Source organism: Carassius carassius, chromosome 27 (assembly GCF_963082965.1).
Source record: "Carassius carassius chromosome 27, fCarCar2.1, whole genome shotgun sequence".
Lineage (NCBI taxonomy): Eukaryota > Metazoa > Chordata > Actinopteri > Cypriniformes > Cyprinidae > Carassius > Carassius carassius.
In genome coordinates this window covers 5,227,691-5,239,964 of record NC_081781.1, presented here as the reverse complement: position 1 = coordinate 5,239,964, position 12,274 = coordinate 5,227,691, and positions in this window count along the sequence as shown.

Here is a 12,274-nt window from a genome sequence, read left to right as displayed (position 1 = left end):
GAGGCTGCCTATGAACTCACTATGTGTCTAGCCTGAAGGACTGATCCTGGTTGTCTGAGCATCCAGCCTTAGCCCTTGGAGTTTTAAATAAATGGTTTAAGTTTTATGTTTCAGTGTCTCCGAGGCCTCAGTCTCTGCCATGACTTCCTTATCTATCTTCTTTGCCATGGTGGACCTCTGCCTTGCTCTGGTGGTCTTCTGCTCCGCCTTGGCTTCCTGCTCTGCCAGTGCCACCCTGGCTGCCTGCTCCACCAGCTCTGCCATACTCCCCAGATCCTCCACTGATTCATGGTCTGCCATTGCTCCATGGCCCTGGTCCTCCTGTGTTTCACTGTTTGCCACTGCTCCAAGGTCCAGGCCCACCACTGTTCCACAGTCTAGACCTGCCTCTGCTTCATGACTCAGGTCCTCCACTGCTCTGCGGTCCAGGTCTGCTTCCAATGCAAGGACATGGCCCTCCGTTTGATCACAAACTGTTTTAACTAAATCTTGCATTTGAATCTATCATTGTTTTCATGTCAAGTCCTCTTAACAGACACTGTGTCTCCATTCAGTCATGCCCTCCATAAAGCTGTGCTTTAGACACGCTTATCATGTCCCTCTCTGTCCCCAGGTCTGTTTACTAAACCATTTCTGTTAATTTTTAAATGATATTAAATAATTTTTTTACATTATGTTAAAACGCTTGTTTAAAAAAACAAACAGAATATTGTTTGTTTTATAAACAGAATATTTCAGTTTGCATCTCAAAAACTATAGAGAACATTTTATATGGCAGGAATGTTTGAACTTTGATTCCTGATAGTATAAATAAATGGGCTTTTGATTTTTGCTACATCTGTGCATTTGGACAGAGTCACTTAAAACCATTTGAAATGGCAATGCAGAGATTGGTTATTGCAATGTGCATAAAGACAAGACAAAATTCTCTCTATTCAGAGATTAAATGAAAAAACTACATCAACTCTGCATATTAACTTGAAACAGATATGTGCCAAAATTCAGCACAGATCATTTTTAATTACTTTTTCATTCACGGTCAACTTTTAATTACAGAAACTGATTATTTATGCTTGCCAAGTTCTTCTATTTTTTCGTTTGGGCAGTGTTAAAACGTCCTTTCAGAAAACACTTTCTCCTGCCTTATTGTTAAAAATAAGCCACTGCCCAGACATTCAAATATCAAACTCAATAGCCCATACAAGTGTCATTTTGTTTTGTTAAATGTGATTTCCATTCATTTTTTAAAGTTATTCTTACTGTTAAGAATCACAAGGCCAGCTATTTCAATTGATGTTTGAATAACCCAATGGTTTGGTGGAGCTGTTTGGCCATCCTAGCTGGTGCAGAAAGGACTAATGGAGAGTTTCTGCTGTGAACAAGACCTTGAAAGTTCAGGGACTTTCGAAGTGTTAATGTGCTTCTGCTCAAGAATTACCTGCACCAATCAATTTGAAATCTCCTGTTCGCACTGTCAAACCATGCATGCAGGCAGTCGGTGTGGTTCCTTTGTTTATTTGTGATAAAAAAATAAGAGAATTGGCAAGGAACATGAATCTCTTTCAATGAAATCATAAAGGAAACTGCAAGTTTGACCCTTTAGATAAACAGTGACCAATGTGAAATTTACTTTAGATTCATCAGCACATGTTCTACGTGCATTACATTTCATCTGAGGATAATGTTTTGGGGTACTTTGATGAATGCTCAGTAAGACATTTTCATTTTCAAGTGTTTTTTTTAATAGAAAAAAAATAATGTTTTCTCCCGGACAATGCGCTCTGTATACGAGTACCATCATCCAATTAGCTAGTTATTAAAAGAGAATATGTCTGAGATGCTATTTTAGACTAGAACTTAAAGTAGACCATTTCGTGGAAGAAAGTGCGTTCTTCTCTGTTTACCTATTTGGAAGAACCCTTGAGTTTTATCTCATAAAGACTATAGCGAGATGCTGCCATTTTAACATGAAAAGAAATCATTTAAAAGTTTGCAGCTTGTACAAGCACAAGGCCATGTTATGGTTGTGTATGATGTATTTGCAGAATATAATGTTTGACAAAATGTTAATTTTTCAAATATTACAGCATTTTGGTAATCCTCTGTACTTTGTATTCTGAAGTGTGTAATTTGGTTGTCTATAAATTTGTTTCTTGTTTCCCAGAACAGAGTTTGCCTAATAGGTTTGTGAGGGAAGTGCAGGGGTTTCGATGAAAAGCTAATAATTAATTAAGTCATAAAAATGAAAATTTAAGAGGATTTTTTTTCTTTTTAAATAAAGGGAAAAAACACTGAAGAAAAAATGTATTTATTTATACCTGCATGTGAATGGCTTTTACTATGACTTCTTTAGTTGTGAACCATCCTTTTATTGCTGAGTGATTTGGGAAAAATTTGAAAAATAGGGTTTACTTTTTACAAGTTCCAACTCAAACATCTTTTAAGTTTTAAAAACTCTCTAACCCTTTGAATTTTCATTGGCCACATTTATTTCCACTGTTTTGACCCATTCAGTATGACTGTAAAATAATAATAATTATTTAATAATAATATACAATTGTTTCATTGTGATTATTGTTAAATAAAAATATGAAAACTTTTCAGGATTTTTAGAAAACTTTCAGAAAATGTTGGAAATTTATGTATATATTTATTTAAAAAAAAATTCTAACATTAAACCATGCAGCTTTAATTATTACAACTTGTCGGCAAATAAAATGTATGTGCTATGAAACATGGCACTGTTCTTTTGACTGTGTGCTACTTATGATACAGTGTTTCAGCGTCTCATAACAGCTCGATTCCCAGTTAATGAACCAAACCATTCAGAGACACTGAAGATTCTGTTAAAATGAGTTGCGTGTGTGTAATTGATTCCAATTCTGTGTTCCAGACCCATAGCACATATAAATGAAATCACAGCTGCTGTGATTTGACAGTTATCCATATCTCAATATTAATTAATAAATGATCACGCAGCCCTAACAGAGAGAACATCAGGAAGCAGTGTCAAATGTGTTAAACTATTGTCAGATACTTTAACCAAATGATGTGCATGTTTATTTGCTGAAAGACATGCAAAAACAAAAGTATATGCAAATCTATATGAAATGGTTAAGCAATAGCTTTTCTTTTTGGAAATTAACCCCTTTTACTCCATCCTCACTGTGCCCATTCAATTGCAGATGCATTTAGGGGTTTTGATGAAGCCTGGCAGGTCACAAGTGGGGCAAAATATCTAGGAGGATGATATTAGTGCTGCATTTTCACAGGGGCAAGAAATTCCACCCGGCACGCATGTGTTTTGGCTTCAGTCCTAGCTCCTCGTCAAACCCATGACTGTCAGTCGGTGGGCTATTTCTGGCAGGGACTTGGATCCAGGGCCGGGCACATTAGTGGTTAAAATTAGGGTGGGCTGCTTGTAACAACACACACTCTCTTCCAACAAAGGCGTGCGACGGTGAGGATAACGGAGCGCTAGGGTGCGGTGTCATGGTCATGTGCCGTCCATCATCACTGGGTCCTGTGATTCGGGAGACAGCTGAGAGCGAGGGGAGCGGGGGGCTGTTTGTGGGCTTCTGGGTAGTGGAGGACACCCTTAGGCCAAAGCTTTTAGTGCAATATGTAGTCATGAATGGGGTCCTGAAACATTATCAGTGTTGAAACTCATTGGAGAGACAACTAGCGCGTGCGTATGTGCGTTTGGGATCAAATGGGTTAGCTGACAAAAGAAGCGCTATCTTTGTGTTTTTCAGCTCCAGTGGAGCGATAGGGCAGTCGGTGGACAATGCAACACAATATAATGTGATTTGATTGTACCTCTGCAGACTACATGGGCAGATGTGTCCTTGGTCTCTGAGCCCTCTATTGAAGTTTTTGTTTCTATGTCTTATTTATAAGAGGCTATTAGTACTGTGGGACAGCACACATCTCTGCAAGAAAATGAAACACATTTTTTATTTTTACAAAAAATTATCATTTTAAATTTAATCTAAAGATTAGCATTCAACTAGTATTTAAATATTTATATTCTGCCCTTAGAAAATAAGCTTTTGGGAAGATTTATAAAAAAAGAATGGAAACCATTATTGTATTGCTGTTTCAGGATTTCTTAATTGAAGTGAAGTTTTTTAGTTTTAAGTTTTTTTACTTTTCTGCTTAGCAATGCTCAGACTGAATTATAGCAGGAAGTAAACTGAAAGATAAAATTGCAAGAAAAACATAAAATACAAAAATACCTGAGAAATATAAAAATGAAATTTTCAAAACATATTCAATAATACTACTCCAAAAATAATAAAAGACATAGATATGCACATATATACTGTACATATATGTCTGTCCATATACAAATATGTCCAGTAAAAGAAACAGTTAAAACAAAGTTAATATAATATCTTTATCATTAGTATTATGATTAGTATTTGTGGTCAAGTTGTCACTGTCCTTATAATGTTAGCTTTTAAAGGTCATTGCGAAATTCTATAAATGTTGTGATTACATTAAAAGATGTTCAAATGATGTGGATGTTATAGCTTAGATGACATATTTTATTCATATTAAGTAGTGGTGGGCATAGATTAATTTTTTTAATCTAGATTAATCTCACTCTAATCTTGGAATTAATATAGATTAATCTAGATTAAAATGGCTCATTTGAATTCTGCCAAAGGCATTCAGAATATGTGTGCTACCCAAATAAAGTAAGTCTTTGAGAAGGGGTTTCTCAAGCCAGGTGGTGCCTTAGACCAGGGGCTCATCTCCTGTTTCCAAAATGCATCGCAAAGTCCTTGAGAAAGCTGTAAACTAATTCCACATTGCACAAGGTGCAAACAACCTTACGCCTGTTTCACACATAATCCGTCTGCAGTGCCTATGTGTTTCGTATTTTCTTACGCACCCATGTTAATGGATTCCAGCGTTCAATCGGTTGCGGTCCGTCAGTGCGTTCCAGGAGCGTTGCGTCTGCAGCAGTGCAGCGATCGTTCATGCACATAGTAGCGGACTGCAAACGCGTCCTGTGTGAAAGCACAATGAGTATGAGTCCGAAACGCACACAGACTGCATACGCACTGCAGACGGATTATGTGTGAAACAGGCGTGCGTCTTGTTGAGGTTTACATTGGGAAGCTTCTTTAAAAAAAAAAAATTCCCTGAAGCAAACCCAGTGGCTTCAGCTGCATCCATGTTAGCACGTCATGTATGATGTGGTAATTTCACAGTAGGCATACACACAGGTTCGAAGACTCGTTCTCGCCTCCTACAGTGCAATTCGGTTAGGTATACATCCGCGCTAAAATATCAAGGTGAAAGTCATCATAGCTCGCATAGTATGTATTTGTTCAGGACGGTTATTGTAACATTCTGCTCACAAAAAAAAAAAAAAAAAATTAGAAACCTTGACTAATTGGTCTATTCAGTCATTCGTAGGTCCACAATAACCGTATTGCTTCAGTTTAACTTTTACTAACAGGAAGTTGCTTTCAGAACACCTTATTAGCTGTGTGTGTACGTATGTGTTTGTTTATGTGTTTTATAGGTGGGGCCAAGCAGATGAATGATGTGAAATGATATAAGAGACAGCTGATGACAGAGAAATCCGATAAGCAGAAAAACAAGTGTAAGGTACATACCGCAGGAGCACCTAAAGCCACCCAGTGCCTGCAGTCTGACCCCGGTGGTGACAGAGGCAGCTGTCCTGTCTTTTTTGTCCTTCTCTGTCGCCATTAATTTCCCACAAAGGTCCCCAGTGACAGTTTCCTCATAGTGGCCATACTTGGAAACAAGGTGCATGACAGACATGGAGAGAATGGGATACACAATTTGGGCTAATGAGAACAGAACTGAGGTACCAGAGAGTGGGACAGAAAAAAAAGGAAAACTTGTGCACTTCCTTGCAATCATTCTTGGAATTTGTCTACATTTTAAATGCAGTAAAAATTATAAAAATGTAAAAAATATATACTACCTGCAATCAATTCAATGCATCCTTGCTGAATTAAACAATTAATTTCCTTGAAAGAAATTCTTACCACCCTCAGAGGTGTAATATTTGAGTGACTGTCTTGGTAGCAAAACTGTGTGTGCAATATGATGTGCCACAAAAACAGCAGTGTACAATTTTGTCATTCTGGAAAAGTTAAACTGTTTTGGAATTGGCTAAGCCACTGTCAGACTACTGAAAATGTAGTCACATTAGTTGCACTGCTAATTTTAGTTAGTTCTCAACATTAAAATGCGTCAATTTGACAATTACATTTCTGCAGTGATTATGTGGTTTAATAATTAATTATAATAATTATAAAATACTTGGAATGTACTATGCATTTTATTATTTTATATAGAAACAGTCCTTGACATTTTCAGTTTCAGTCCACCAATTCCACAATTTATTTTCCTCCAGCTTCATATCATACATTATATTTTAAGAAATCACTTTAAATTATACCAAAATTTGATTCCGCTTAACTGGATGATGAGCCAATTTTAGTTTTCATGTTGCATTTCATCATCTAGGAAAGAAAATCCAATTTTTGTTAGAGCAAACATTCAGAAGAAATAACGAGTTTTGTAGGTTGGATCAGTTTACAGATTCAGTTTTAAATCGCTAGTTAAGTATTTTTGGCTATATGGTTTCTTAAGAAACCGTCATCTATCTGGTCGTTGCTCCTTGAGGCCCTAAATATTGCCTCTCAGCTATGTAAATGAGGTATGTTAATGAATAGCTTCTTTCATCACATGGAGTGCAAAGCAACAATTCTGTCTATGTGTACCTAGGCTCGTGTTTATGAACAGAGTGTGCCAAACACTCAGAGTAAATGAAAATATACACTGGGAAAACCATCCCAGGCATCTCCTATAACAAGCTGCAGAAAGTCTCTAAAGCATTGCTGCAATGTTGTAGGGAATCTTGAGAATCTGAAGCTTAAACCACCGTGCCTTCAAGCCTTCAGCGAGACCTCGGGGGTGAGGGGGTGACTGTGGATCATCATCACACGATTAAAACGAGTTTCTAGGATCTGGGCCACAAAGGTTTATGTCACGGACAGCTGGAAAGTGATTTGCTGGAGTCTTAGTTGAACGAGTTGGACGTCATTGTGTGGTCTTGACTAAAACCTAAACTTAAGCCATGTCTCGACTGATAAAAGCTGAAAATGCAGAGTGATAGTGTGAATCCTTGGGTGCTAAATTGAGCCATGCACTTGGAGAATGCACACTTTTACAGCATGGCACCTTGGGAAACATGCTGCTTGAGTAATGCGCTTGTTCCGCTCGGAAACTCACTGGTGGCCCTTACTTATGGAACATGTAAATAAGTAAATAAACATGAACGTACAGTATTAAAATTCATCATCTTACTCAATACAGAGTGTCAAGAAGTCAATCACAGATGTTGATATTGATGCGGATGAATGTCAGTGGGCCTAAAAAAAGCAGAACAAACTTCTGCATTGTTTGTAAAACCATTTTTCTTACATAAAACCACACAAAAACTGCAGCTTTTAATTCAATGTTTTATGAAATAATGTTTTTCCAAATAATTTAAAATATATGATATATGGGCAGACGTGTTTTATCTTTTTCTACAAAATTTATTTATTTTTATTTTAAATAATTAGGTTTATAGGACAAATTTTTTATATAGAGTGTTTAAAAAAAGTAACTTTTAAATAATTGGGTCAACAACGTATATATATATATATTATAGTCACAAACTCAATTATTCAATTAGACAAATTTTAAAGAAAAAAAATTCTTATTTTGTGTTGTAAAAATTTATTATATATTATATTATATATTATATTACTCCTATGTTTGATTATTATCCAGACTTCAAAATCTTTGATGTTATAAACCCAATTATTTATAAATAAAAAAAATTATCTTGAATAAATTTGTTACATGACCAGTATCTCTCATAATTACCTTGGACATCCATTTGTTACTGACCATAATATTACTCTTGTACTCAATAACTTCTATGTACTGAGGAGCCCAGCCTCACAAATGGCTGTCGTCGCTGTCATGTGTGCACATTGCTTTGACTTGATCAGGTTTCATTTGAGAACCTAGAAAAGCACTTTTATGTCAGTAGCTTGGGTCCTGTGACCAGCAGGGCCATCATCTTGCAGTATTTCAGGATGAGGTCACAATCTTTTTCTTTACTCAGGCGCTCGGCCAGTTTCTCAACACCTGGCTCAGGACTAACAGCTCTATGGGCGTCTCCATGAATCACCGGTCATGTGGCAGGGCCTCCACACACTCGGACAGGCTCTGAGTTATAAACAGCTCTGTAACCCTATAGGACAGCTGAAAAAGAGACTCAAGAAACAAAATGAGCAGCCAAGAGAGAGAAGCAGAAGAGATCAATGTATTTGTGTGTCGTTTTTAACCCTTTGATGCAGGTGAGTGTGACTTCACCATGTACATGTTACTGGATCAACATCCTTGTTGATCCTGGAACAAAATTCCAATCAACCAATCAGAACTGAAATATAACTTTTCAGGAAATATCTGTTTATAGTCAGGGTTATGTGATTCTACACCCTTGGAATGAATTATGGGTAGTGTGACATGTGTCCCGAGCTCTCATCAGCGTCTTGGGAGGACCACCTGGAGCGACTGCGGAGGGTGCTATCGGAACTGCGCTGGGCTGGCCTGACCGCCAACCCCCGGAAATGTCACTTGGCCCTCTCTGAAGCTAAGTACCTGGGGTACCAGGTGGGTTCCACCGAATAAAGGCAGCCCTCACAACGGAGCCGGTACTCTGAGCACCCGACTTCAACTGTCCCTTCCTGGTGTAGACGGACGCATCCGACACCGGGGTGGGAGCCGTCCTTTCCCAGGACCACGACAGCGAGGAACACCCGTTGAACTACATAAGCCGAAAGCTGACCCCCACGGAACAACGGTACGCTACGGTGGAGAGGGAGGCGCTGGCCGTCAAGTGGGCAGTCCTGGAGCTCAGGTATTACCTCCTCGGCCGCCCCTTCACTCTCATTACAGATCACGCCCCCCTGCAGTGGATGGCCCGGGCCAAGGAGACGAACGCAAGAGTGACGCGGTGGTTCCTGGCGCTCCAGGACTTCAACTTCACCGTGCAACACCGAGCGGGGACGGCCAACGCCAACGCCGACAGACTCGCTCGGTTTTGGGCAGCTTTCGCAGGTCTGTCAGGGTCCACTCCCCGCCCTCCCCCAGTTTCCCCGCTTCTCCACAGGACTAGGACGACGCTTGGGGGGTTGTGACACGTGTCCCGAGCTCTCATCAGCGTCGCCCTGGAAACCGAGCAGTCACACCTGCTCCTGCTCGTCACGGGCTGAGCGGCCACACCTGGGCCCCATCAAGAGCTGCCTACTTAACCACAGCAAACGAACACAGAGGTGAGAGATGTCTCCACGAGACTCGGCTAATCCCAACTATCTGTCTTGCTTACAGAGAGCAGTGTGTGACCGCCAGCCCCACTGCACACGGGAGAGCACAATGGACCCACACCGCCACAGCACACAGACCGAAGAGGAAGCCGAGCACCCTGCACCAAACCACCTCACGCCACCGCCATCGGGCCTACTCGTCAATAAAATCCACCCTTCGGGGAACACACCTGTACCTACTCGTCGTGTCCTTCTTCACCCCGCCACAGTAGGGTTAGGTTTAGGGGTAGGGACTGGGTCTACTAAGTCTATGTTTTTGGACAATAATGTTGATCCAAGAACATGTCTTACTTGGAAAAATCACGGCGACCTTTGATACACAACATGGGTCAAAAGTGACCTGACGGAGTTTATTTTAAAATTAAGTTCATCATTCAGAATTCCTCAGTTAACTTGTTTTTGATCATTACAAATTCTTATTTTTATTTTGTCTTTCTTACTTTTTGAATAGAAATCATTTTTCTGTCACTACCCTTGTAATACACAACATTGGTCTAAAACGACCCGTATTCATTTCCTATGCTATTTCATTAATGGATGAGTGTTTCTTTGCTGAATCTTTGAAAGAAATGCATTTTAACATTTTCCCACCAGATATTCATTAAATATCTTGTTTTTGATTTACACAAATCATTATATATATTTTTCCTTTCTTCAATTTTATATATATAAAATGTTTTACACACACGGGTCAAAAATGACCCATATATAAAGCTTTGATATATATATATATATTTTTTTTTTTTTCAAGTAGGAACATATTTACAGTAGAAAACTATTAATCTGCCTCACATTTCACAACTCACATTGCTGCTTTTGTATAATTGATGCATTTAGTCTTATTCTATAATTTATTACCACAGAAAATATTCAATATACTGTACAGCTATCCTAGATGATGAACACTGATTTGCTTACACTGAAGACTTGTCTGAAGAGAAAAGTCAAGAGTAAAAATGGTTTGCATCTACTCATGTAAGCACAGAACACCTAGGTGGCCCATGGTGCTATGGTGCAATGTGCTGGATATTGTCACCATCATTGCCTACACCAGGGGTGGCCAATGTTGGTCCTGGAGAGCCACAGTCCTGCAGAGTTCAGCTCCAACCCTAATCAAACACACCTGAACAAGCTAATCAATGTCTAAGGGTTACAAGAAAGCTAGAGGCAGGTGAGTTTTTTATTAAGGTTGGAGCTGACTGACAGACAGACCTCTGACCACTAATTTCACTGCACAACACCCTGATTACATGGGTGGTGTACCCAATGCATGACAGGTATTCATCAAGGAGCTGGTCAAAGCGCTTGTCATGCCATAAAGCACTTGGAGGGCAAGGCCCCACCTTCAAACCCATATTACAGAGGCAATGGGAAGAGGTGCATGATCTGGCATTTCCAGTGCACCAGGCCTGTGTGCAAGGAGCACAAACCTGTAGTTGGCATTTGTGAGGCATGTAAACACTGAGATGGCAATATGAGATGATGCTGTACCTGTGTGAGCTATCTATCTGTCATTCTGTTTGTCAGCTGTCTATCTATCAATGTGTCCGTTTGTCTGTCTGTCTATCTGTCTGGTTGTCTGCACTGAAGTGTTAATCAAACACATTAGTCTTTAATTTATGCAAACTGATATGAGATGCCTGGGGAGCTCATAATTAGCTCATTAGAAGTGGCATTTGTAATAATTAACATCTACGTGTTCTAAGTATGCTGTAAGTATGCTGATGCCGTGGAGGGACACGGACATGTGAGCGGAGACTTTTCTGAGGAATACATTACAGTTGCCGTGGCCTCAGGTATTCATCAGCATCAAGTCAGACGGGTCATTTATTCTGCGGATATAAAAGGCATCATTATACGGCCCTAAATACACCATTTGAAAAACATTTCTCACATTTTAATTTTGCTCCAATTGGGATCATCTGAGAATTTGTCCGTTGACGCATTGATATCGCTATCCCGGCATCTCCTTAAACATAGACATATCTCCTAATTAAAACCCTTTTCAAGCTTTTTCAATGTCCTGCTGGAAGAAAGGGCCTGTTTTCCCTTGCCCGTCTCCTCTCAAGCATTTTTCTGCCTCCTACAAAGACTTTAATTGAATGCTCATATAGTGAGTTTGCTGTAGGTGAGCCAGGCAGGACAAAAGGCAGGGTAGACGAGGGGATGAAAAGGATGTCGCCAGCTTGAGGAGCCTTTCTACAAACGCACTCATTACCAGATGAAAGATCTGCGCTTTACATATTCCTCTAATTCACGCCGCAACAGGTGCAGTTCAAAAAATGATTGTGGCTTGGTGATATGACTCTTTGACCCTGTTTGTTGGTACAACACTCTTAAATGGCTTTTTTCCCCGATTAAATGATTGCATGTGCGTGCAGGGCCTTTGTGTGAGTGGACATTTTTCATTATGAAGTATTCTTAAGAGACTGCTGTGCACTGTTCAAATACATCAGAGTAACTGTTGTACTGCATGAATTTAGTTATATGTCTGTTCATACATTTTTGGAGGGAAGATGTTTTATACAATGGATTCAGGAAGCACATGGCTCCTTATAAAACTCAACAATACAGTATTAAAGAAAGTCCAAGAATAAAGCATCTCAGTCTATTCTCCTGGTTTCCATGCAACTTGGAATAAAAGGTTGAGCAAGAAGGTGGACTTTTCACGATAAAACAATGGAAATTGCAAAGACAGAAAATTCAATTTCAGAAGTCTCCCAAATGTGTTTGATTATTGGGAAATTCAAGTTTCTATGCTTTTCTGAACTTTAAATGTGACTCTGGTCCCTCTTTCAGGGAAAGTTCAGTTTTATTATGTACATCATAAGTTCATAAGT